This window comes from Oryctolagus cuniculus, chromosome 4, assembly GCF_964237555.1.
Source record: "Oryctolagus cuniculus chromosome 4, mOryCun1.1, whole genome shotgun sequence".
In the NCBI taxonomy this organism is placed as follows: Eukaryota; Metazoa; Chordata; class Mammalia; order Lagomorpha; family Leporidae; genus Oryctolagus; species Oryctolagus cuniculus.
The window spans coordinates 10,754,251-10,782,216 of NC_091435.1; the positions used below are offsets into that span (position 1 = coordinate 10,754,251).

The window sequence follows — 27,966 nt, forward strand, 5'->3', positions numbered from 1 at the left end:
TCGCGGGTTCAGGCCTTGGGCTCTCCTCACCTGTATTCTGTGGAGCTGTCCCAGCTGCTTGTGGAGCCCCGGGTGAGTAGCCAGGCCAAGAATTACCTTGAGCCTTCTGGAAGTCCAGCTAGGGCCCTGCGACGAGAGAGGAGAGATGGGTCACTTTGCTTTCGCTCTACTTTAGCCAGCCCTGGGGTCATAACCTCCCCAGCACCAAGCTGCAGCTTTGGGGGAAATAGGAAAGTAATTCTATGACAAAACTCTCTTAGCAGGGGCTGGCACTGTGGCGTAGTGGGTAAAGCCGCTGCCTGCAGTGCCGGCATCCCATATGAGTGCCAGTTCGAGACCTGGCTGTTCCTTTTCCAATCCAGCTCTCTGCTATGGCCTGGGAAAGCAGTGGAAGATGGCCCAAGTGCTTGGGCCACTGCACCTGCTTGGGAGACCTTGAAGAAGCTTCTGGCTTCTGGCTTCGGATCAGCTCAGCTCCGGCCATTGTGGCCAGTTAGGGAGTGAACCAGTGGGTAGGAGACCTCTCTCTCTGCCTCTTCTTCTCCCTCTGTGTAACTCTGACTTTCAAATAAATAAATAAACCTTTAAAAAAAAAAACTCTTTTGGCATTTAGAGGACAAACCAGCTGCTACAAGACCTAACTGGCCTTGGGCTGTTTTTCAGAATGTCTTCCCTCTCCCAGGGAGAATGTAAGATGGCTAAGGCATGCCACATCAGAGACAGAATCTTGAGTTGAGAGATGACATGGATCTGTGGTTTGAACATTGTCAGTTTCTACTGTGGGAATGTCTTCAGAGGGAACCCTGCGTGAAACCAACACGTAGAGTAGACGAGTGGGAGGTCCACTTGCCCCCCACCCCCCACCCCGGCACCCCCTGGCAGAGTGAGCCACACCAGGGTCTGCCTCCCTGTTGTCCCCGGTGCCAGCTCTGGAGGCAGGGAGGAGTCACGTGGGCTTCTAACCCGGTTGTTCCATTGATGGTGGCCTCGTGAAGAGGGGATCTCACAGTGGTAGCCAGTGGCTGACCCTGAACTTCACACACCTGTCTCTGGGAGTCGTGGCACCTGGGCCCCATCAGCCCTTTAGCCCAGAGGTCCTCGGCAGAGTAACCTTCCCCAAGTGGTTGATGCAAATAATGCGATAAAATGACACTTGACTTCTTTCCTTCCAGCTTGTGGGGGAGTCTGGGAGTGGAGACACATGGACAGCTGGCACATAGACAGCTGGACGTTAGAGAGGTCACTTGCCCTAGATCACAGGATGTAGTTAGTAAGAAGCAAAGGGAAGTCGCAAGTCAGGGTGCGCTTCCAATTTTCCCCTTCCGCTGTTTCTTAACCGTCACCTGTACCGTCCGTCTCTCCTTTTCTCAACGTTAATTCACAATCCATGCTGGGTCCCAACTGTGTTCTTAGCACTATTTAGGCATTAGGATATAACAATGAATAGGACATGAAAGCCTACAGAGCACACACTTAGAAATAAGTAAGCAATTAATAAAATGACATCTCATGGTGGCTACAATGAAGGAAAGAAACAAGATTCAGGGACAGAGAATAACTGAATTCCCTCCAATCATGTCAGGGCCACGTCTCTCCTGGTCCCAAACCCAGAGACACACTCGGCACACTCCACATGTGCTCCCACTCCCCACTCCCGAAAAGAGACGACCATGCCCACCAAGGACCCGCGGTCCAACCGTCCAGCCGGTTGCGTGGAATGGAACAGAAGAAAAAGGCAGACCTGCCCCACTGGAAGTGCTGACGGAAGACGGGGCGTTCCTAGGGGAACAGGGAGTGCCTGGGGAATAGGAAGTTCAAGAAACAGGAAGTAAAGGAGCCGCAGCTCCCCAGGGTGTGGGACTGTCCTTGGCTGGTAAGCGATCGACTCTCAGATCCCCGAAGCCCTAACCACGCATGCCAGGGAGAGGCTGGCAAAAGGAGTGGGCAAAGGGCAAGCCTGGGGGGTTTCCCCCCTCTAAGGACTAAAGGGAAGCCCGAGTGAAGGGGTGTTGAAAGTTCCCCCTCTCTCTTCTAAGCCCGGGACTCTAACAGTGAGAATTTCAGTCCCGTTGTCCAGCCTTTGCCAACTAAGGGAAAACGGAAACCTCAAACAGGAATCAGGACCCAGGAGCTTTGCTCCCTGAGGCCGGGACAGTTACTGCCTCTCAGAGAAACTGGCAGGAGGGAGGGGCCCCTGTCCAGAATGTTCGCTGGAGCAGAGGGGACGCCGGATGCAAATACTTGGAGACCATGAACGTCCTCACATTACAGCGCAGGCACTCCCGGACACGATTTCTTATTTTCTCTATAACTTCATCGGCGATCCCTCATGGGACCCAGCCCACTGGGCAATAGGAACAACTGAGACTGGGCCATTACCGAGAGTTCAGACTTTTCCAATTCAAACTGTCTCCTTTCCATGTAAACACTGGGTCAGTTTATTCAAAGTTCAGTTCCCATCAGGAAGGCTCAAGTTTTCTGCCTTCGTTGCCTTGCTGCCTCCCAATATGGCAGCCAGGTATTCGGAGAGAGGAAGGACTCCCGTGACTTTGAAGAGACAGGGAAAGGCACTGTCAAGCCCCCTTGCTGGAAAGCTGCCTTTGCCAAATGTTCTTTATCAACTTAAAGGGCATCCGGATGCTTCTGCTGATCCATTCCACGTGGAGGTTGAAGGCTCGTGTCTGGTTTTCCCTCTGCCACACCACTGGGTTGGTGTGTGGGACCTAGACTGGAGCTGGGACAGCCCGTCAAACAGTCTTCTCCCAGAGTCTAAGTTACGTCCCCTTCAGCCCATCCAGCTGTCTCTCACCACCATCGACTCTAGGATTGTGATTTTGAGAGGGGATATTGGGACTGGCGTTTGGTCTCTTGCCTACCGTATCATTGTCAACTCATGGCCACACCTCCCATGCCATCTCCCAGGTGACCAGAGCAGGGGTCATCCAGAGAGCTGAAGTTTCATGAACCCAGGGACTCATGCAGTAGCCTCAATGACTTGGGCTTCTGTGCTTGTCTGGCTGTTTCTGGTGGCCCCATGGAACAGAAATGTGTGACCCAGATCCCTCTTCTGGACACGGTCTTTTTCCTTCTCTGTGCCCATAATTCCACATTCAGGTAGACTAGCCTTCAAGCTCTTCTTGTACATGATGTTTCCCCTCAAGGCCTACTTGTCTCTGGCTGATGTCTGTCTCCTCCATAGTTATGGGAAAATTCTAGGCTATGTGTCCTGTAGGCTTCGTTTTTAATATGTTAAGGAATTTTGAAAGTCCGCTTCCTCTCTACAAAATCTGGATTTCAAGACTCATCTTGCTGCAAAATCCTATTTTGGATGTGAGAAACTGCCTTTCTCTTTGCATCCTGAAATTACAACGCATTCTTTCCCAACCTCCCCCTGAGGGGTAACAGATGGCTCAAACTACATAAGGAAAACTGGAAGGAAGTTCTGCCCACAAAAATGCCAAGGGCAAAGGACATTAGTAGTTTGCAAAAACAAACAAACAAACAAAAACCAAAGGGGGGAAAAAACCCTGCTCCCATTTCGTAAACCCATTCCTGAGGGTCACAAGATTGGCCTGGGCCGGATGGGCTCCTATTCTCAGAAGAGGCACAGGAACACTTCAGGGGATGCGTGGGCCCACCAGGGGCTCAAGGGCCGTGCCACCACGTGTCATCATGGATGTGTACCCATCCCTGCCTTTCCTATCCCTCTGGCTGTCTACAGCTGTTTGGGGAGACGCTACAGCAGTCATAGTGTCATCGAGATTCTCCCACAGCCAAGAGAACCAGGTGCTTCTGATCTAACAGGAACTGGAGGGACAAGCTGATGTCTTCCCAACGTCACAGTGGCTAGAAGGGCCTTGACTTCCTAGTTCCACAAAGTTACCAGCTCAGGGCTGATCTCTTCTGCCATGTGGCTCTCTTAGAGACTCTAAAAAGGCAGGGAAACAACTCGGTGGACCCCTCGGCAGCTCTGCATGGAGGCTGCACTCAGGAAAAGTCCAGGGAACCCAAAGAGAGATAGAGCCCGTGGCCTGTTTCCATTCACCCACTTCTCCAGGAGCCACTTCAAAGACACGGAACCTTTGCTGTTTTTGATGATGTCCTGTGTGCATGAGGCAAGTTAATTCCAAAGGACTCTCACATTTACGCTCTCCTTTTAGCCTCTCAAAGCCCCATGGGGTAGGGACAGTACATGTGGTCATGTCCTCTGACAGCAGGGGTTGTGGGGAGCAACTCGAACTAGACTAAGTTACTGGAATTAAGACTTATTCTATGCATCTGCTCTCCCACAATATGGCGCTGGGAGAGTAGTAAACAACTTCTACACAGCTGCCTCCAGTTCAACCAATAACCTGCAGAAGCTGCTCCTGCTCCTGATTGGAGGAGAGCAGTGTGCTCGGCGTGTGGGTAGCAGAGTTGGGATTGGTGGAAGAGGACTATAAAGGAGGAGAGAGACAACATGCACCAGGAACATCCGGATAACATCTGAGCAGCCCCCGAGAGAGCCGGCTGGTGGTGTGCCGCTTCTCCGCAGAAGTGGGGAAAGTGGCAGGGGGAACCGCCCCTCCATGGAGGTGGAGGGATCGGCAGCCAACCCGGGAAGGACCAGCAGCAAACCCGGGAAGGGCCAAGCAGACAAAAGAACAGCACAGGGTCCTGTGTCGTTCCTCCGCGAATGGGGGAGCGACAAGGGGTCAGCCTCCAGGAGACACAGCGGGCATTTGAAATGCTGAAGATAAACCCTGACACCGAACTCCTGGTGCAGGTTCTTTGTCCAAGACACAAAGAGGCAGCTGGCGTCTGTCTTCACAGAAAGATGGGAAGTTGAGTGGTGATGCTGACTGGTTTAGAGGGAGGCAGTGGGTGCCTGTAGATTCTTGCTGGACTTATTTGCATAAACCTGGAGCCCATCCTGGCTCAGACACAGAGTGGTGGTGTGAGGTGGAATCCGTGGACCCTCTCAGCTTTGGTCTCCTTTTCCATGCAACAGGAATAGTAATGTGTCTGCTCTACTCTCCTTACAAGACGACTGAAAACATCAAAGGTCAGTGTCTATGCAATAGGATAACCATGGTTGACCACAATTAGTTGAGTCCTTAAAAATAGCTAGTAGAGGGGCCAGCACTGTGGCATAGCAGGTAAAGCTGCAGCATGCAGTGTTGGCATCCCATATGGGTGCTGGTTTGAGTCCCGGCTGCTCCACTTCCGATCCAGCTCTCTGCTATGGCCTGGGAAAGCAGTAGAAGATGGCCCAAGTCCTTGAGCCCCTGCACCCACATGAGAGACCCAGAAGAAACTCCTGGCTCTTGGCTTCAGATCAGTGCAGCTCCAGCCATGGTGGCCAACTGGGGAGTGAATGGGATGGAAGATCTCTCTCTCTCTCTCTCTCTCTCTGCCTCTCCTTCTCTCTCTGTGTATGTAACTCTGACTTTCAAATAAATAAATAAATCTTTTAAAAAAATGAGTGCCTGTGGGTGCTGTGTTCGTGGAGGGGTTTCTGCACATGCCAGTCCTTCAGAGGGATACCGTGACTACTCAGCTGTCAAAAGCTACAAGGTGCCCAGACTCCTGCTTTTTCCAGTCTCACGTTGAGCATCAAGTCTAGCGTATCTGCCTCCTGATCTTAGGAAAGAAACAGGAGAAACCATGCACCGTCAAGAAGGTATGAAAGAGACCTTTTATTCCTGACCAGAAGAAAGAACATGGTGGGTGGAGGGTGGAGGGTAGGCTCTTGGGGTTCTCAGTCTGGCCATTAGAAGAGCGATTTTGTGTTTTTCCCTTTTGATCTTCACAACAACCAAGCTGATGGGTAGGACAAAAAGTACCACTTGGATACAGAGCTGAACTAATGAATGGTGGGTTCTGATCGCAGGGGATTGAACTCAAGTCCACATGGATACAGAGACAGCAGAGAGGAGCTCATGAATGGTGGGTTCTGGTCACAGGGGATTGGACTCAAGTCTCCTAAACAAGGCCCAGTCCATTTCTCCCCCTGCTACTAGATTGTGGTTGAAATTTTCAGCATTGGACACAAAATAGTTGAGCAACTTGGACAAAGGCATTTTTCTGAAATTTAGCAATGGACACCCTCACTGTTCATGAACACCTGGTACTTATGGAGTGGGGTATCCATTCACAGATATGTGTCGATCTCCTGTTGGGAGCTTGGCACTGAGCTAAGATTCAAAAAGGACGCCAAAGTAAAGCAACTGATGCCTCCTATAGTCTATGAAACCTTTAGCAAAAGCCAAACAAATACATGGAACAGCATGGAATGATTTGGGCCAGAACCAAAACTAGCACAGGGCATGGCATGCAATAGATGCTAACAGAGCATGATGACGCAATAAGACATTGAATCAGTTAGATGGAAACCATACGTATTAAGGGCTAGGTTTTATGGTTCAGGACGTAAAGGAAACTGGGATTTGGATGGAGAACAGGTCAGCAAAAGGGGGTACCATTGGAGGGCGTGTCATGGAGAAGGAGAGAGCTCACCAGATGTTAAAGACCAGAGATTTTGTACTGGGGAGAAGGTGTACATACGCTTGGTGAGAGGAAAGCAGCATGAAGTCCCAGAAACAGGGACACACAGACAGAACTTGACTTACAATGGCTTCACTCAGGATTCTTGATCTTCATAGTGTTCAATAGATTATATGAGATATTCAACACTTGGTAGTAAATAGGTTTTGTGTTAGATGATTTTACCCATCTGCAGGCTAATGCAAGTGTTCTGAGCACATTTAAGGCAGGCCAGGCTAAGCTAAGACATTCAAGAGATTAAATGTGTTGACTGCTTTTTGACTTAGGATACTTTCAGCCTGCAGTGGATTGACTGGGATGTAAGCTCATCAAAAGACAAGGCATGAATGCAACAGTGGTACAATGTGCACCAAGCGTCAGCTGAGGGGAGACATGAACACAGGTGGAGAGTTCCCAATCTCCATGGCATAAATGCCCCCTCACAGCGGATTCCCAGCTGCCAGCATGACACCACCAAACAGGGAGCTGAGAAGAGGTAGGTACTAACATGCCGTCACAGAGTACTTCCACCACAGAAATACACTGATGTAAAGGATCTTAGGAAAACAGATGATAGTAAAATAATTAAGAAACTGTGGGTTTTAAGTATTTATTAATTTTTAAGACTTTTATTAATTAAAATGAACAAAACTTAATTAACTTTAGTAAAGTTAATTACACTTTTGTTAATTAAAATTTTAATTACTAAGTTTCTTAAAAAATATTTATTTATTTTCAACTACCTGAAAGGCAGAGCAAGAGGCAGAGAGAGAGAGGAGAGAGAGATTTTGCATCTACTTCTTTTTTCCCAAATGGCCACAATCCCCAGGGCTGAAGCCAGGGACCCAGAACTCCATCCGGGGCCCACGCACTTGAACCATCATTTGCTGCCTCCCACGATGCATTAGCAGGAAGCTGGATTGGAAACAGCGCAGCCAGGACTGGAACCAGCACTCTGATAGGAGATGCTGTTGTCCCAAGCAGCAGCTTAACCTACCACACAACAATACTTACCCCACTCATTAAATTTTGTGGTGTGTATTTAGTTATAAGTCTTTAGAATTTACATTTGAATCATGGCTGTGTTTGGCAGGTGGTTGATAGACTTCCTGAAACTATAGCCTGGTTTCTCCGTGAGCCACAGTTAGAAAGTTCCCCCACCCTGCCTGGTTATCACTGCATGGATCTAAAGCGGAAATGGGAACTTGGGAGTGGCTCCCTCTAGAGGAGGGAGAGACATGAGGTCACTACACAGAGCAAGGCTATAAAGACCAATAGTCGAGGAATCTGGTCCAGATGGAGTGAATGGGAACGTGGGAGGCACTGAAGGGTGCCAGCTGCCTTGGTGTCTCAGGCTGCAGTGGGGAAGCTGGAGAGGGGGCACAGGATGGAGAGAAGCAAGGAGGCTCTGGGGTTCAGTTAGATCTCCTGTGGGGGCTTAAAGTAGGGGTAGCAAAAGGAGAATGGGAGAGCCATGTTCAGCTAAACCCAGCCCAACACGGTGCCTGGAGGAGGGGGTAAGGCGATGAGCAGGCCAGAGATGCAAGAAGAAGCCCGAGTGACCGTGACCGAGAGAAGGGTTACGAGGGAGGACACTGGCTGACCTGCATGCACTGGGGAGGAAGACGGCTTGGACCTACTGGATGGGCGGCAGTGGCCAGGGAGACACAGCAGTGGGAATGTCGCGGGGGATCGAGTGTGGATGACTGTAAGGGGGTCTCAGGCTGGAGCCTGTCGGTGAGCTATACAACGGAAATGGTCCATTTAAGAGTTCCAGCCCAGCGCTGGCAAACCTGGAGCTGAGTGAGCTCTCCGGAACAGAAGCTCCAAGCCCGGGCACACACCTTCGTGTGGAAGGTGAGAGGAAGAAGAGCGAGAGGAGACACCAGGTAAGAAGTCAGCAGCAGGCAAGCGGGTCACAGATCAGGAAGAGAAACGCGTTCCTCCAGCTCCACCAGCAGCTGTTGCCTCGACCTGGGCTCCCCCGAGCTAAGCCTCACTTGCAGCCCCAGGCTCTTTGCTTCAAAGGGAGGCACCCGGCAGGTTGGAGTAAAAGCTGACGGTGCTGAACAAGTTCTAGAAACAACGGGCAACTTCCCAAGGGTCGAGCGTGACTTCAAAACCTGGGGTCCAGGCAGGCAGAAGCAGAGCAGGACGCGCGCAGCCTGAGACGTGTTTTTCTCCCCCAGGGACGTGCAATGGCAACCCGGGGAATGATCCTGCGGCTACATCGCTTCCAGTTGTTCCTTTCAGCAGATCTCTCCGTGAAGCCTAAAAACACAAGTCTTGTCCCTTTAGAGGAAACCTTGTTTAAATGTCCAAAAATAATAAAGCATAAATACACCACTCTTCTTAAAGGAATGTGCTGTGTGTGTCCATTGTCTCTTACAAACACCAGAGAGACCCACATGGAATCTGTAGGGATTACTCTATAAATAAGGAGCCCTCTTAAAAATGCAAGAGCCAGTTCAATAGCTTTTTCATCACTCTTATTGTCTATTGAGAGAGAAAACAGACCTCAAGCCAAGTAGAAAGATAATATCCCACATATTGTGTTTAATTTAACATACTTAGCAGAAATAAAAACAAAACTTACTCTCCAGGTTTATTTCCAAAATGTAGTGGTTCCAGCAAGTCTTTAGCTTCATAAAGGGCTGAGAATAATAGCAAGAATATTTACATTCTTGTCTGGTTTTACAATGCAGCTCATCATTTTCTCTTTGGATATCCCTTCTCTTGCGTGTTTGTTCTCTCTCTCGTCCTTAACCCTGGCAAAGAACAACCCATGTCCCTACATTTCTTTTTGTCTTTTTCATATGTGAATGATAAAATATTCCTTAACTCTTCATAATATATATTAGAACTGGCCACTTATTACTTCACCAGGCTTAAATTAAGGGAAGCGTTTTATTATTATTATTATTTCTAATTCCAATTCCTTAGCTCCACGGATGTGCTGCAGTCAGGAAATGAATAAAAATTACACCATTGTTTGTTGGCAGGGCTTTGGGGAAACAGACACCCTCAACTTTGCTGGTGGCACCACAAACTGGAAAAAGAAATCTTCCTGCCATTTTGCAATATGTGACAAATCATAAAAGTTATTCTGCTCTCTGACCTAGTAGGGCCTCCTGGGGGGAAAATGTCCCAAGAACTAATTCCAAGGAAACAAACATATTTGCAAAAGGTGTTTTGAGCCCTGCCATATATCACAGGGAATAATTGGAAACAGCCCAGGTGCCCAACAGTGAGGAAATGGTTTAGGCAGACTGTGCTCTGGGGTGTAACGTAATATGAAGAGGTCGCTGGGAATGACAACTACAGAGATGATGACAAAACCTGGGCAGTGTCAGGAAAATCAGTCTAAGTGGGAAGAGTAGACAGCAGAGTGAGGTGCAGAGTCAGAGGTAAGACTCAGGCTTCCGGAGGAGAGAGGCTGGAAGTGGAGGGGCAGCAGCTCAGCCACGGTGCTTCCTGGGCGTTGATTCCACCCTGCCTGCTTGGCCGCTATGGTTCAGTCTGCTGAGTCCTATAACTCCTCACTGAAAAGGCAGAGGCGTTCCCAGAAGATGGAAGAAAGGAGAAGCACGTGGAGATTTTTTTTTTAAGTGCAGCATTTTGCCCCATTGTGTGTGTGCGTGATTATGCATTGCATTTGTCAGAGTTTTGTGACTATAATGAAACGCCCGATACAGTCTCCTTATGAAGGAAAGAGGTTTGTTTTCATTGATGGTTTTTGAGGTTCACCTGCAAGATGGGACAGCCCATTGGCTCAGCATCCGGTGAGGGCGGCGGATGGCAATGACAGAGAGGGCGCAGAGAACGGGTCGTCTCGTGAGCAGGAAGCAGAGACAGCAGCTGGGCCCAATCAGCAACGCTCTCAGGAGAACCATCTTTCACTGGCAGGCCCCCAGTATCTAAGGACTTCCCCACGGCCCTCCTCCTAAACACCATGATTTCATTAAGTTTTCCCCTCTCAGTACCACTAACATTTTTTTTAAGACCTATTTATTTATTTGAAAGATAGAGTTAAGGAGAGAAAGGGAGAGAATAACAGAGATAGAGAGAGAGAGAGAGAGAAATAGAGAAAGATTTTACAACTGCTGAGCCACTCCCCAGATGGCCACAACAGCCAGGGCTGGGCCAGGCCAAAGCCAGGAGCATGGAACTCCATCCAGGTCTCCCACACAGGTGGCAGGGGCCCAAACACTTGGCTGTATTCCTATGCTTTTTCTGGGCACATTAACAAGATGTTGGATAACAAAAAGTGGAACAGCCAGGACATGAACCAATGTCCATATGGGATACCAGTATCGCAGGTGGTGGCTTTACCAGCTGTGCCACAACACCAGCCCCAGAACCATTAATTTATGACTCTAGGGTTTAAAGTATTTCATAAGTTTGAGCACCAAGCAGTATTCAAACCACAGCATGTTTAATTTAATTCAAAGCTCAAATAATAGTTTTAAAGAATGTGAGCTTTGTACTTTTATCAAAAGCAGAGCTTTAAAGGCTAAGAAATACACAGCTCCCTTTTAATGTGTCCTGGGTATTTATTTAACCTATCTACTGGCATTTCAGCTGGGCCTCCAGTTAGTCCATTGAAACTGTCCATATTGCAGCTATGTAGCCTCCCACAACCATGAGACATAGCCATCAAGCAAAGTAAGAGCCTATCAAAGCCGGCCCCGTGGCTCAACAGGCTAATCCTCCGCCTAGCGGCGCTGGCACACCAGGTTCTAGTCCCAGTCGGGGCGCCAGATTCTGTCCCGGTTGCCCCTCTTCCAGGCCAGCTCTCTGCTGTGGCCAGGGAGTGCAGTGGAGGATGGCCCAAGTGCTTGGACCCTGCACCCCATGGGTGACCAGGAGAAGCACCTGGCTCCTGCCATCGGATCAGCGCGGTGCGCCAGCCGCAGCACGCCAGCCGCGGCGGCCATTGGAGGGTGAACCAACTGCAAAGGAAGACCTTTCTCTCTGTCTCTCACTGTCCACTCTGCCTGTCAAAAAAAAAAAAAAAAAAAAAAAAAGCCTATCAAGCAGTTTTCCCAGGGATAGTGTTTATACCAGGTACACAGACATGACCTGTCTCATTGACGTGGCAGAATGGCCATAGCGCTTAAAGGCAAAATTGGAAAGAGAGCTAAACAGTTTTTTATTAAGGGAAGTAGACTGAATGGAGGACTCTCGAGTGTACCACTGAAAAGACTCAGGATTCTCTTCTGCTTTTCAGTGGAAATTCTCCCCGGTCTGAGTACCACAGGCCCCCCGAGGCCAGGACTCTGGGGCATTGCCCACCATCTCGAGTCCTGCTTCATCGGGCTTCCACCTGTCTCCAGCACCCCCCCCTGCCAGCTCCAGGGCTTCTTACTCCGTTGTCCTCGGTCTCCAAGGAAGTTCTGGCGGATCCTTCCATCGCTCTTCCGGCAGTGGTGTTGCTGATGAACAACCAGCTCTCTGGGGAGAAGAGTCCTGATTTATAGCCTTTGCCAGTTGTCACAGTGTAGAACACTCCTATGGTGACTGGCTTCACGCTACCAGGATGGCAGTACTTGCTAGTTAGAGGAGAAGGGAGGCACAAAGACAAACCATTAGGTAGTACTCACATCACACCTGCAGAGACAACCCCGCCTTCTTGTCTTTCCAAATTGACATTGCCTTAAGCTGGGCGTTAGCACCTATGACTTCCATGGCCTCTGATCTGGGCTCTCTGGAGAGCACAGCAGAACACATCAGAATAATTAGGAATGTTGTGTTTTAAATGCTCATTTTCTTTGTTTTTTAAAAATTCGTTCATTTGTTTATTCAAGAATCAGAGATCGGCAGAGCTCTTGTCTCCTGGTTTACCCCTCAAATGCCCTTAACAGTTGGAGCTGGGCCAAGGCTGGAGCCAGGAGCTGGAAACTCAACCCAGGTCTCCCCACCATGAGTGTCAGAGACCCAGTTACTTGACTGCTGCCCTAACAGGAACTGAAGTCAGGAGCCAGAGCCAGGAGTTGAATCCAGGTACTCCAACATGGGACACAGGCATTTTCACACCTAGACCAACTACCAACACCTATTTGCTTCATTCGAAGCAAAGAATTTTAATTTAAATTTTACAAAATGCATTCCTTTTTTTTTTTTTTTTTTTTTTTGACAGGCAGAGTGGATAGTGAAAGAGAGAGACAGAGAGAAAGGTCTTCCTTTTGCTGTTGGTTCATCCTCCAATGGCCGCCACGGCTGGCGCCCTGCGGCCGGCACACCGCGCTGATCTGAAGGCAGGAGCCAGGTGCTTCTCCTGGTCTCCCATACGGGTGCAGGGCCCAAGCACCTGGGCCATCCTCCACTGCACTCCCGGGCCATAGCAGAGAGCTGGCCTGGAAGAGGGGCAACCGGGACAGAATCTGGCGCCCCAACTGGGACTAGAACCCGGTGTGCCGGCGCCACTAGGTGGAGGATTAGCCTATTGAGCCACGGCGCAGGCCTCAAAATGCATTCCTTTATATTTTACTACTAGCTCATGAAATTCCTGGAAAGGTAACCATCGGCTCCAGCACCCCAACCCATCTTTCCCTAGAATCTGGGTCCCAAGATGATGGTGTCTCAAAGGGTTCCCTGTCGTTTGACACTGCCCGTCTGGACAAGTTCTCCACCCTGGTTCTAGAACAGCGCTGCCATAGTTTCCCACTGAAATCTCTGGCTTCCACCCTGGTTCCCTCTCTCCCCCGCCCTACTCCGTTCCCCTGCCTGCTGTGTGACCATTTTCATTCTGGACCTGTGTCCCTCTCATTTTCCCTGAGTGATCTCCCTCACCACCATCACATGTTGTAGTGACTCCAAACATCCACCCCACATCAGCAGCCCAAATCCTTGCTTTTTTATAGGTCAAGATGGCCCCTGTGTATCTCCAATTGAATTCGTTTTTTTGTTTCTTCTTTCCTTCCCTTTGACACAAACTTGGTATTTTTCCTGCATTCCTTACCTTGGTGAAAGGACATTCCCAATCATTCACAAAATTCATTCACCAATACTGACAGAGTATTCAAGATGAGCCAGGCATGGTTTTAGGCTTTGGAAATAGTAGAGAGAAAAATCTCCCAAGTCCTCAGGAAACTTGCTTTCCAGTAGGTTATAAAGACAGTCCACAAAACAAAGACGCAGACAGAACCCAGATGTGTCCTGTGAGACCACATCGGAATGAACACAGTGAGGGCCAAGGCATCTTAAAGTCATGCTCAGTGTTTTTCTCTACTACTCCCCATATCTCATCAAATACTCATATCCATCCTTCAATGCTTCCTATGACTTGATTGGGATGTGGCTCCTGAACTCACCCAGATGGTGAAGTCCCAAAGTCACAGACTGACAGGACTAACAAGAGGGAGGCTTGATCCAAGTGTGGTGTTTGGGAGGTCCTTGGATCATTAAGGCTGTGCCTCTGGAAGGTAATTCTGCTAAGAGGTGGCTTATACAAGCCTGAGTCTGGCCCAGTCGCTCTGTCTCCTTCCTGGCTCACCAAGCAATCCTTCCTCCACACACTCTACCACCACCATCCTCCATGCTCACCAGAGGCCAAACCAACGGGAGCAATCTGATCTTGGACTATGAACCTCCAAAACCATATGTCAAAATAAACCACCCTTGTAAGTAGCTTGTCTTTGGCATCCCGTCATAATGAAGAACTGACTGACGCACTGCCTAAATATCTCTTGAATGGACGCCTTCTTGTCTTTCCAAATTGACATTGCGTTAAGCTGGGCATTAGCACCTATGACTTTCATGGTCTCTGATCTGGCCTCCCTGTTACAGGTTCTTCCCTGATCCCTCCTGCACATTTTCTCTGGAGCTTTCCAAAATCATGCCCTCAACTTGCTCAATCTCCTGGGACACTTTAATAACTGCAGTATAAATTCCTTAGTCTACTATATAAACATTATTTTCTCAGCTATTTACCATGTATGCGATGCTTGGTGAACACATGTATATACACACACACAGGTATGCACTACAGAGAGGATTTCATTATGCTTCCAACAATTTGGAGAATTCTCATTATTTTCATTTTGTGCAGGAACCACACCTTTGTCACAATCTACCCCAACTTTTCTTACCAAAATTCCTCTCCTATCCCTCCCCCACCACACCTGAAATGCTGCATCACTGCCATATTTTTCCTTTTGAAGCCATATTCATACATTTGAGTCTCCTTTCATTGTCCGTCTTCCAGACATTGGTTCCTTCACACTCTGCCCGGTGGGACACTCCAGTTCAGGTGCCTCCTCTTGGGAAATGCTTCCTACCTCAAACCCCACCACCACCCAGGAAGTCTCTCCCCTTTCAGCACTCCCACAAGCCTCTGCTCAGAACACTTTTGTGTCCAGCACCTCCTATGCACTAAGCACTACTGCAGAGATTGGGGACGACTGGTGAATCTACCTAACTCCCTGGCCTCGTGGAGTCGGGGATGTCCTGGTGGGAAAAAAGTGGTGTGGCACTCATAGGTAAATACTTCTGAAGAGCAATCCACGCTGGGGAAAAAGTAAACTAGAGCACGGAGTACTAAGCTAGGGAGAAGGGCTCTAGCTTTGGCCAGCATGTGAAGAAGTTTGTGGAACAACGGAATTAAGATATGTTTATTTGGGGGCAAAATTTTTGAAAACATGTGTACAAAGGATCTCCAAAAAATTCATGAAAAAATGCCTATTATGAAAAAAAAGTTATGCATGGATTTCAAAAATGTTTTGCTCCAAAACAAGCTTATCTTTCAATTTTGCTTCCCACAAACTTCCTGAAATGCTCTCCTGCTAGTTTGACAGCTCTCATCACAAAATCCCACAGACCGGAAGCTTAAACCACCACAGGGTCTCACAGGGCTCTGGGCTGGGGCATCCAAGACCAAGATGTCTGCAGGGTTGGTTCTTTCTGTAGCTTCACTCCTTGGCTGCTTCTTGCTGAGTGCTCACATGGATTTTCTCCGGGCCCAAGCATTGCCCGAGTCTCCTCAAGTACCCAAATTGCCTCTTCTTAGGAGGGTGCCAAACACATTGTTTTAGGGTCCACCCTGGTAGCCTTGCTTCAGCTGAACTACTCTTTAGTCCCATTCCGAAGAATCAGAGGTTAAAACTTCAACATCAGAATTCTGGAGACACACAATTCAGCCAGTCACAGCCAGGGCACCTGCTCTTGTCTCTAGGGGCCAAGTACAGCTCCCAGTGCCAAGTTTTAGAGTTAAGAGTCTATGTCCATATTCGTCTCCCCCTCAATCATGGCGTGCTGGTTGTTGGGATCATGTCTCACTCTTTCTTCTTGATCCCACATTACCTAGATTATATGCATCAAGCGTTTGTTGCATACCTAAATAAGGGAAAGGGATTTTGTAGACGATTTGTTTTGGACCCAGAATTCAATCAGTTAGCAATGTTTCAAAGTCAAGAACCAAAACTCAAGATAGCTCAGTAGAAAATCCCAGCAACATATTAATAGTGTGCCTAATTTTGGAGCAATTCCTAACAAGCCACCTGAGCTGCGCACACTTTCCCCGTTAATTTTCCAGTGAGTGTTGTACCACGTCCAATCATCTGATGAGGACAGTGAAATTGTATCCGACGTTTCAATTTTCAAAAGGTGAGGATGATTTCTGGCTTGGAAGCCGTTCAGCCCCAGGAGTTTCGATGTTAGCATCTGTACTGATATTAATTTGCTTCTCCATCTGGGCCATTCATGGACAGGTCCAGTAGAACCCTCATGAAAGGGATGTGACTGGTCGTATCCCACAGGAAGGAAGACAGAAGGCAGATAGTTTTTTCTCTGGGAAATGCACAAGGCAACACCAAAGGGGCAAACACGAGGAAGCAAATGTACTTCCACTAACAGAATGCACATGGTGGGTGGAGACAAAGAGACATCGGGAACGTGCATTCTTCTACCTTGAAAGTAGCAACTTCCACAGATCATGTTTCATGCTGTTTGCAATTCTTTAATTAACATGATTTTTATGGGGATTGGAAAGTAGCACATATTCTTTTATCGCCAGTACAAGTACAATAAACACAAGAAGAAGAATTATTTCAGATCCTAGTTATGTGGTCTTTTTTTTTTAAGATTTATTTTGTTTACTTGAAAGGCAGAGTGACAGAGAGAAGAGACACAGAAAGAAATCTTCTGTCCACTGGCTGGATGAAGCCAGGAGCCTGGAACTCCATCTGGGTGTCCCATGTGCGCAGCAAGAGCCCAGGTGCATGGGCCTACTTCCACTGCTTTCCCAGGCACATTAGCAGGGAGCTGGATGGGAATCAGAGCAGTCGGGACTCGAACTGGCGCTCTAACATGGGAAACCAGATTCATAGCTGACAGCTTAATGCAGTGCACCCCAGTGCTGGCCATTTTGTGCTTGCTTTTTTTTTTCAATTTATATAAAGCTTTTTTCCACCAGAAATCTTTTATTTAAGGAATACAAGCTTCGTGTATTTTGTAACTACAACTTTAGGAATATGGTGATTCTCCCAATCGTACCCACCCTTCCACCCAAATTCCCACCCCACTTCCTCCTCCCTCTCCTATTACCATTCTTATTTTTTACTAAGATCTATTTTCAATTAACTTTATACGCATACAATCAACTCTGTACTTAGTAAAGAGTTCATCAAATAGAATGGGGAAGAAAACTGTTCCTCAACGGTTGAGACAAGGGCTGTTCAAAGTCATTGTATTTTGAAGTGTTAATTTCACTTCTATAGATTACATAGGTGCTCTGTTAGTTATCATAGATCAGGGAGAATATATGATATTTGTCTTTTTGGGATGGCTTATTTCACTAAGTGTGATGTTTTCCAGTTTTATCCATCCAGATTTCATTTTTTTAATCATCCACATTTTTTTATCATCCAGATTTCATTTTTTTAAATTGCTGTGTAGTAGTATTCTGTGGTGTGCAAATCCCATAATTTCGTTATCTAGTCTTCAGTTGACAGGCATTTAGGTTGATTCCATATCTTAGCTATTGTAAATTGAGCTGCAATAAATTTGGAGGTACAGATAACTCTTTCATATGCCAATTTCATTTCCTTTGGGTAAATTCCCAGGAATGGGGATGGCTGGGTCATATGGTAGGTCTATATTCAGATTTTTGTGCTATCTCCATATTGTCTTCCACAGTGGCTGTACCAGTTTACATTCCCAGTAATAGTGAATTAGAGAGTACCTTTTCCCCAACATCCTCTCCAGCATTTGTTGTTTGTTGATTTCTATATGAAAGCCATTCTAACTGGGGTGAAGTGAAACCTCATTGTAGTTTTGATTTGCATTTCCCTGATGGCTAGTGATCCTGAGCATTTTTTCATGTGTCTGTTGGCCATTTGGATTTCCTCTTTTGAAAAATGCCTGTTTAAGTCCTTTGCCCATTTCTTCACTGGGTTGTTTGTTTTGTTGTTGTGGAGTTTCTTGATCTCTTTATATATTCTAGGTATCAATCCTTCATCAGTTGCACAGTTTGCAAATAACGTTTCCCATTGTGTCAGTTGCCTCTTCACTTTGCTGAGTGTTTCTTTTGCAGCACAAAACTTCTCAATGTGATGTAATCCCATTTATCCAATTTGGCTTTGATTGCCTATGCCTCTGGGGTCTTTTCCAAGAACTCTTTATCTATGCCAATGTCTTGCAGGGTTTCCTCAATGTTCTCTAATCATTTTGTGGTATTGGCTAATAGATTTAGGTCTTTTTTGAGTGAATTTTTGTGTAAAGTACAATGGTGTCTTGCTTCATGTTTCTGCACATGGAGACCCAGTTTTCCCAGCACCATTTGTCGAAGAGACTGCCCTTGCTCCAGGGGCTCCTTTCAGCTGCATTGTCAAAGATGAGTTGGCTGAGATGCATGGGTTGATTTCTGGTGTTTCTGTTCTGCTCCATTGGTCTATCCATCTGTTTTTGTACTGGTATCAGGATGTTTTGATTATAACGGCCCTGTAGTATGTCTTGAAATCTGTTGGTATTGTGATGCCTCTGGCTTTGTTTCTATTGCATAAGATTAGCTATTCGGGTTCTCCTGTGTTTCCATTTAAATTTCAGCTTCATTTTCTCTATATCTGAGAATGACCTTGGTATTTTGATTGGTCTTGCATTGAATCTGTAAGTTGCTTTCAGTAGTATGGACATTTGGATGATATCGATTCTTTTGATCCATGAGCACAGAAGATATTTCAATTTCTTGTGTCTTCTATTTCTTTCTTTAATGTTTTAAATGTTTCTTTTTAGTATTTTTAAATGTTTATTAAATGTTTTAATGTTTCATCATAGAGATCTTTGACAGCCTTGTTTAAATTTATTCCATTGTATTTTATTTTTTTCCTAACTATTGTGAATGGAATTGATCTTAGAAATTTTTTCTCAGCCATGGCACTGTCTGTGTATACAAACACTATTGGTTTTTGTGTGTTCATTTTATATCCTGACACTTTACCAAACTCTTATGAGTTACAATAGTCTCTTAGTTGAGTCTTTTGGATCCCCTATGTATAGAATCATGTCATCTGCAAATAGGGATAGTTTGACTTCCTCCTTCCTAATGTGTATCTCTCTGATTTCTTTTTCTTGCCTAACGGCTCTAGCTAAACCTTCCAGGACTATATTGAATTGTAATGGTGAGAGTGGGCATCCTTGTCTGGTTCCAGATCTCAGTGGGAATGGGTCCAAAAAAAAATTTTTTTCCCCATTCAATAGGACAATGGCCATGGGTTTGTCATAGATTACCTTGATTATATTGAGCAATGTTCCTTCTATAGTCAATTTGCTTAAAATTTTCATTATGAAAGGGTGTTGTATTTTATCAAATGCTTTATCTGCATCTATTGAGATAATCATATGTTTTTGTTCTTCATTTTAATAATGTTATAAATCACATTGATTGATTTGCAAATGTTGAACCATCGCTGCATACCTGGGATAAATCCCACTTGGTCTGGGTGAATGATCTTTCTGGTGTATTTGGATTTGATTGGCTAGTATTTTGTTGAGGATTTTTACAGTCATTCTCATCAGGGAAATTGGTCTGCAGTTCTCTTTCTCTGTTGCACCTTTTTCAGGTTTAGGAATTAAGATGATGCTGGCTTCATAGAAGGAGTTTGGGAGAATTCTATCCCTTTCAATTGTTTTGAATAGCTTGAGAAGAATTGGAGTTAGTTCTTTAAATGCCTGGTAGAATTCAAGAGTGTGGCCATCCAGTGCTGGGCTTTGCTTTGTTGAGAGGTCTTTATTATTAATTCAATTTCCATTTTGGTTATTTGTCTAGTTAGCTTTTTCTAAATCTCCCTGGCTCATTTTAGGTAGTGTCCAGGAATCTATCCATTTCTTCTAGGTTTCCCTGTTTGTTGGCATACAGCTCTTTGTAATAATTTCTGATGATTCTTTTTATTTCTGTGATGTCTGTTGTTACATTTACTTTTTTATCCCTGATTTTATTGATTTAGATAATCTTCCTCTTGTTTTGTTTTGGTTAGTTGAGCCAATGGTGTATCAATTTTGTTTATGTTTTCAAAAAATCAACTTTTTGTTTTGCTGAGTTTTGTATTGTTTTTTAGTTTCAATTTGTTTATTTTTTCTCTATTTTAAATTATTTCCTTTCTCCTACTAGTTTTGGATTGGTTTGCTGTTGTTTTTCTAGGTCCTTGTGATGCATTGATAGCTCATTTATTTGGAGCCTTTCCAATTTCTTGTGTAGGCAACAATTGCTATAAGCTTTCCTTTTAACACTGCTTTTGCCATATCCTATAAGTTTTGGTATGTTGTATTGTAGTTTTCATTCATTTCCAGAAATTTTTTGATTTCTCTTTTGATTTCTTCAGCGACCTACTGTTCATTCAGGAGCATGTTGTCCAGTCTCCATGTGTTTACATATATTCTATAAATTCTTCAGTTGTTGATTTCCAGCCCTATTCCATGGGGTCAGAGAACATGCGTGGTATGATTTAAGTTTTTTTTTTTTAATTTGCTGAGACTTGCTTTATGGCCCAGCATGGCATCTATTCTAGAGAAAATTCCATGCACTCGTGAGAAGAATATATACTCTTCATCCATACAATAGAAAGTTCTGTAGATATCCACTAGGTCTGTTTGGTTTATGGTGTCGATTAACTCTGTTGTTTCCCTGCTGATTTTCTGTCTGGTTCATCTGTCCATTGCTGAAAGTGCAGTGTTGAAATCCCTTATTATTAGTGTGTTGAAGTCTATGTCTCCCTTTAGATCCATTAACATTTCTTTTAAATAGCTAGGTGACCTGTAATTAGGTGCATATACATTTACAATAGTCACATCTTCCTGTTGAATTTATCCCTTAATCATTACATACTGCCATTCCATGTTTCTTTTAACAGGTTTTGTGTGAAAGACCATTATTTTTGTGATCTTGGGATGGCTACACCAGCTCTTTTTTGGTTTCTGTTAGCATAGAATCTCTTTTTCCATCCTTTCACTTTCAGATTGCATATATCTTTGTTGGTGTGATAGGTTTCCTGTAGGCAACAAATAGATGGGTTTCATTTTTTAATCCATTCAGCCAGTCCATCTTTCAACTGGAAAGTTGAGGTCATTGACTTTCTGTGTATAGCACATCCTTAAGCATCTTTTGTAAGGCTAGATGAGTGGTGACAAATTCTTTCAGTTTCTGTTTGTTATGGAAGGCCTTTATTTCACCTTCATTCATAAATGAGAGCTTTGCAGTGTACAGTATTCTGAGTTGATAGTTTTTTATCTGAAGACTTGAACTATATCTTGCCATTCTCTCCTAGCCTGTAAGGTTTCTGATGAGAGGTCAGCTGTGAGTCTAATTGGAGATCCTCTGAAAGTAATCTGGCATTTCTTTTGTTTTACTCTGAAGAGTTTAACTACAATGTGTTGTGGTGAAGATCTTCTCTGGTCTTGTTTATTAGGAGTTCTCTGTGCTTCCTTTACTTGGACTTCCTTTCTTTCTCCAAATTAGGGAGGTTTACTGTAATTGTTTCACTAAAAACCCTTCTAATCTATTCTCTCTTTCCATGCCTACAGGAACTCCTAAGACCCATATATTGGGTCATTTGATAGAATCACATAAATATCCCCACACTGTTTTTTAGTTTTCTAATTTCTTCTTCTTCTTTTTTTTGATCTGACTATATAATTTCCAGAGATTTGTCTTCTAACTTGGATATTCTTTCTTCTGTCTCATTGAGTCTTTTGTTAAGGCTTTCCTCTGTATTTTTTATTTGTTCTATCGAATTCTTCATTTCCAGGATTTTGTTTTGATTTTGCTTTAAAATATGAATTTTATGGGAAAAATTTTTTTCATGTCATATACAGATTTCATTAGTTCATGAATTTGCCTCTGATTACTTCTAAGTGATTCTACAATCACTATTTTGAATTCTGTTTGTGGCATTTCATCAATATCTTCTTCACATTCTAGTATTGAAGTGTTGTGTTCTTTTTGGGGCATCATATTGTCTTCCTTATTCTTGTTTCTTGAATTGCTGTGTTTATTATTAGGCATTTGTGGTAATACATGTGTGTTTGTTTGTTTGTTTTCCCCTGTGATGGTTTTTACCTTTGGACTATTCCTCTTTGGCTTAGTGGAGTGTCCACTCTTTCAGTGAATACCCAGAAAAGTGTGCTGGGTGTGGTCAGGAATCTCTGTTCAGTGCTCCAGGGTAAGAGGAGTGTCCAAGGTAACATCCAAGTTGGATGTGGTAAATCTCTCTCTCTCTCTTTTTTTTTTTTTTTTTTTTTTTTTTTGAGGAATGGAGGTTTGTTCTGCTCTGTTGGTATAGTCTCATGCTCACCTCTCCTCAGAGGAGACCAATGCCTGGGCACTAGCCCCAGTGGGTGCAATTTTCATCTGCGCTGCCCCCAAGAACCACACAAAGGATCTGTGCAGTCCTTGGTATGAACATAGATCCTGCAGCAATGACCCTCACCAGGAAATCACGGAGCCCCAAGTGTGTGGAGCCACCCAGAGTGACTGCCCAAAGCCCCAGCCACACGGGGCACCCTTCCACGCAGACACAGTGTTTTCACAGTCCTACACAAGGCTCCCACAGTCACAAGCACCCAGCATCTTATCAGTTCTCCCAGCCAGACTCAGGTGTCTCCTCTCAACTGGTTGCTGGGCACACAGACACAGTCTGGTGCAGCTGTTACACATGCCCAAAATGGCACCTGCCCTCTCTTGGCTAGTTACAGGATGCTGGTACTGGGTGGTCACAGAGAGAGTAGCATGCCCCTCTTTTTTCCCTCTAGGTTGGCAGGTGCACTGTCCCCCACAGTGGTCCAAGCCGGGCCCACACTGGCTCTTCCTGCAGCTTTATCACCAGTGGTTTCGACTGTTGCAGTCTGGTCTCCCCTCACTCCAAAGCTGTTCCTAGGCTCTCAGCTACTAGGGTCCCAAGATGTGTGTGTCTACACCCTCAATGTAGATCCACAGTGTCCCCCCGGCTTGCATGGAGTTTCCTCTGCCATTTTCTCCCTAACCCTTTCCTGAGATTGTACTCTCTCCACTATTCCACCATTTTGAAAAACTCCCAATTTTGCAGTCTTAATCCAATTTTTCATCTTCTAAGTGCTTGGTCTCAATGAATTCAGATGTTTTGTGTGTGTGTGTGTGTGTGCATATATACTATTTATACAGACTACTGTGTTGCTAAAAGAATTTGAGGCAATTTATAAGATCACTTAAAATATAACAAGATTATACAACTTAAAAAAGAGATAAAATTTTTCCATATGGCCTTTGCTTGAAATGAGATTGACTTTTTATAATAGATCTTTCACACTGAGATCTGCCCAAACATAATTACATCCTTCTGTATACACACAAAATGCTCCAAAGAAAATAATGGTGCTAACAGAATCCCAGGGTGGCGTCTCTGGGGCTAGGGAAGATTATGTTCTACCCTCAGGTACATTTTTTCACAGCAAATGAAGGGAATCATTGTCTGTGTGGTGAGAAGTCATGAAGTTCTAAATATTTTAGTTTCTCAAGCACAGTGTCCAGACTTCCCTACTCATGTGCATGTATGCAGTACAGAAAGTCTCCAGGTATTGTTGTGATGAGCAAGAGAGGCAGGGTGGAGGATCAGGAGTTAGAACAGGGGCCGGCACTGTGGCATAGCAGGAAAAGCCACCACCTGCAGCGCTGGCATCCCATATGGACACCGGTTCTAGTCCTGGCTGCTCCACTTCCTATCCAGCTCTCTGCAGTGGAAGAAGGCCCAAGTCCTTGGGTCCCTGCACCCATGCAGGAGACCTGGAAGAAGCTCCTGGCTCCTGGCTTCAGATCGGCCCAGCTCCAGCCACTGCAGCCAATTGAGGAGTGAACCAGTGTATGGAAGACCTCTCCCTCTCTCTGCCTCTCCTTCTCTCTCTGTGTAACTCTGACTTTCAAATAAATAAATAAAACTTTTTAAAAAAGAAGTTATAAATGAAAGAGCTCTGTGAGTGAGATACCGGCAGAAAGAACAGGCCATCAAAGAAGGAGGTACCTTTCTCTGAAGGGAGGAGAGAACTTCCACTTTGATTATAGACTTGTATAAATAAGGTCTGAGTTTGTGAACTCAAGAGGCTTCTATAGCTTTGGCAGCTCATGACAAGAGCCTCGGGTGATTTCTGGCATCATAAATAAGAGTGTCAATTGTTAAATCAACAACAGGAGTCACTGTGCACTTACTCCCCATGTAGGATCTCTGTCCTTAATGTGTTGTACTATGAGAATTAACAGTAAGACCAGTATTCAAACAGTACTTTACACTTTGTGTGTCTGTGTGGGTGCAAACTGTTGAAATCTTTACTTAGTATATACTAAGTTAATCTTCTGTTTATAAAGATAATTAAAAATGAATCTTAATGAAGAATGGGATGGGAGAGGGAGTAGGAGATGGGGTGGTTTGTGGGTGGGAGGGTGGTTATGGGGGGGAAACTGCTATAATCCAAAAATTGCACTTTCGAAATGTATATTTATTAAATAAAAGTTTTCTAAATAAATAAAAAGAGGTTAGAACATTCTCTGAAAAAAAATCCAACCCAGTTTCATTTCCTATTAGACTCACGGAGGGAGCAGAGGAGGCGGGATGTGGGGAGGAGATGACGGAGGAGTTCATGGCAGTGGGATGGTGGATACTGTGACACTGAACGTTGAGAACCATGGGTAAATGTAGGTGGTGGGTTAGTGGCAGGGTACCATGTCAAAGGTAAGAGCATGGTTTCGGCCTTAAGTAGACTGAGCTCCAGCACCAGCTCTGCTATTCATTGCTGAGTTATCTCACCCACGGTCACGGACTGAACCTCTCTGGACCCAACTGTCCAAGTTGTTTAATATTCTTGGCTCCCTGTTTGAAGTCAGGAATCAGCAGCAGAATCTAATGCAGAGGTGCTCGGCGATCTGATGGGGGAAGCCCACTTCTGCTGTGCTGGGTGGACCTGGAGGGGTCAAGCTCTGAGCTTGGCCTCCAGGGCCTCCCCAACACCTCCAGGAGCTTCTCACGTGGTTGCCTTTAACCGTCCATTACCAATAAAGATTAGTGAGAAAAGACGTGGCGCGTATTTCTCTCTCCTTAGTGGTTTATACTTAGCCCTATTTTGGTTACTGTAACAAAGGGCCATATATTGGGTGGCTTAAAAACACAGACATTTATTGCTGACAGCTCTGGAGGCCGAAGTGTGAGGTCAGTGTTCCAGCCTGGTGGAGTTCTAGCAAGGTGCCTCTTCTGGTTGCAGATGGTCAACTCGCACATGGGTGGGGGACAAGGGAGCTCCCCAAAGTCTAAACGTGAGGGCACTAATCCCACTCAGGGGGGGCCCACCCTGCTGACCTAATCCCCTCTCCATAGAGCCCCACTCCATATGCCACTGCTCTGGGAGTTGGGGCTTCGATGTATAATTTGGGGGGTGGGCACAAACTTTCAACACACAGCACAAACTCATCACTCTAAATTCAAGGCGTCGTACTCGCTCTTGTGAAAGAGCAGAGGACAGGAAACCACATCTCGGAGGGTGTGATTGGGGGATTCTCAGGTAGGAGCTCAGAGCTATAGACGCCAGATCTTGATGGATTGACAAAAAATACTTCAAACTGGACCTGGCTAGGTGGGCTCCCCACACGTTTCCTGGGGCTCCCTCAGCCCTGGTGCAGTTCTCTGAGACTCTAGAGTGTGGATGCAAAGACCAAACTGAGTAACTCTCTCCCCAGCTGTCCCAAGTCTACGACTTTAACAAGGTCAGACTCACCAGACGGTGCTCTGTCACATTTAATGTTCGCTGTATTTAACAATGTTTTGGGGGTCAGCACTGTGGCACAGTAGGTTAAAGCCCTGGCCTGAAACACCAGCATCCCATATGGGCACCGTTTCCAGTCCCGGCTGCTCCTCTTCCAATCCAGCTCTCTGCTGTGGCCTGGGAGAGCAGTGGAATATGGCCCAAGGGCCTGGGCCCCTGCACCCACATGGGAGACCCAGAGGAAGCTCCTGGCTCCTGTCTTCAGACCGGTGCAGCTCCAGCCGTTGCAGCCATCTGGGGAGTGAACCAGCAGATGGAAGACCTCTCTCTCTGTCTCTACCTCTCTCTGTAACTCTTTCAAATAAATAAAATAAATCTTTAAAAAAACACAATGCTTTGAATAGTCATTGCATTTTTTTCAAATGCCAATGTTCCTCCTGGCCCAGTAGGGGCTCGGTAGGTGGTCTCTGGTGAAAGTGACCACCAAGTCCTTGAAGACAGGGACCATTCCATTCTTCTGCTTAGGGATTCAACCAATATGTAGGGAGCATGGATCAGGCCCTGACCTGGTGGCTGGCTTCTGGTGATGAGCGAAACACAGCCCCTCAGCCTCCTGGCACTTGGAGTCTGGTGGGAGGAACAGGTGTTAACTTCAGATCACAGCAAGAAACCTGAAAGTGTGCCCTGTGCTTAGTGTGTCACAAGACATGGCAGGCCAACCCCGGGGCGGGGGTACAGTTAGTGCCTGGGAAAAGAAGCAGCACTGTATTTGGAGAGGGAGCACAGAGCCTGATGAACGGGTACAATCTAATTAGAGTGCAGGGAGTCTGGAACGGCCTCTCTTAGGAGGTCATCTAAAACATAGGGTTGGGGCACAAACCAGGGGCTGATTAAGGGCAAAGAGGTGAGGTTGAGAGGAGGCTTGGAAGTCAACAGGGGCAAGATGGCAATGGGACTTACGGGAGTGTGAAGACTTCTCTTCTAAGCTAAGGGCAACGAGAGATCATTGAAGGCTTGGGGCAAGGTTAAGGGCAGTGAGAGGCGCTGACGGCCTTGGGGCAAGGTTCCAAGCTGATTTGGTTTCTACTTCGAGGCGATCCCTCCAGCTACAGATGGACCCAGACACAAACAGGCGTGGGAGTCGGGGCAGAGGTGAACAGGTGCTCCAGGTGAGAACTGTAGGTGCTGGGCCTGGGATGAACGCGCCACTGTGACAGAGAGAGGCAGGCAGACTGCAGATGTTCTGAGAAGATGGAGCCTGCACACTTGGGGTACTGTAGGGGAGAGTGTGTTCTGGGGGTGACAGGGCGGAGGGCGGCTCCATCTCCAGGAGAGGGGTACAGTGGAGGAGCAGGCTTGAGGGCAAGGTCAGGAGGTCCAGGCGGGAAGTGTGTAGTTCAGGAGGCTGTGGGAGCTCCGAGTGGAGCTACCCAGGAGGGGGCACTTAGCTCTGGGCGTCCTGGAGCTCAGGGGAAGCTGAGAAGGGCCGCACATCCACTAGTCATGGCTGCTGCCCTAAAACCATCACAGGACCCAGAATGTTCCACTGAGTCTGCCGTTGGCCCAGAGGCCACGTAAGCCCTCGGCTCAGCAAGGCCACTGTTGCTGCGGCAACATTTTGAAAACCTTAAAACCCAACCACAAATACAACCGTTCACTGCCAAGTGGGAACAGAAAGAGTTAAATGCATAATATGTATCAAAATTACTCTATTTATCCTTAAGCTTCCTCTCATATTAAAGTTCCTATACTCAAGTCTCAGTATAATAAAATCTGGATTAAGCTGTTGTACGGCTTAATGGAGCCAAGTCCCTGTGCCAAGACTCAGTTAATACATTTTAAATGAAAACACACCAGCAATATTTAGAACAAGGGTCAAGAATCATAAAATAAATACCACAAAAATAATTCTGCATTGTGAAATAACGGGTGTTATGCCCCTGGGAGTCTACAATCTCTTCTGAATCAAACAATCTCTTCACTTGGAGACAATTAACAAACCATTGGCAGCAGGCACTGCTCTTACCTTGAGAGAAAGAAGTTCAGATAGCGAAGCCAGAACCTGTCTCCCTGCATGGCTGAACTTGGCTGCAAGCGTTGTCAAAATATTATTGCTCTGGTTCAAGGCAGGAGACTGACAGACCAACCACTGGGTGAGAGTGAGTGCCTGGAGAGGAAGAACCTAGTTGTGCAAACATCTAGAACCTTCTGGAAGCTGAATGAACTCGTATC

The 27,966-nt window shown here is 46.0% G+C and overlaps 1 long non-coding RNA gene across 1 annotated transcript; it reads right to left on the bottom strand.

The window, feature by feature from the left end:
- Window positions 1-27,966, bottom strand: LOC138849233 (uncharacterized). Its single transcript, XR_011387713.1, has 3 exons — window positions 27,761-27,966; window positions 11,821-12,077; window positions 1-126 (listed from the first exon to the last, which is right to left on the bottom strand). It is a non-coding gene; the product is annotated as an uncharacterized lncRNA (long non-coding RNA).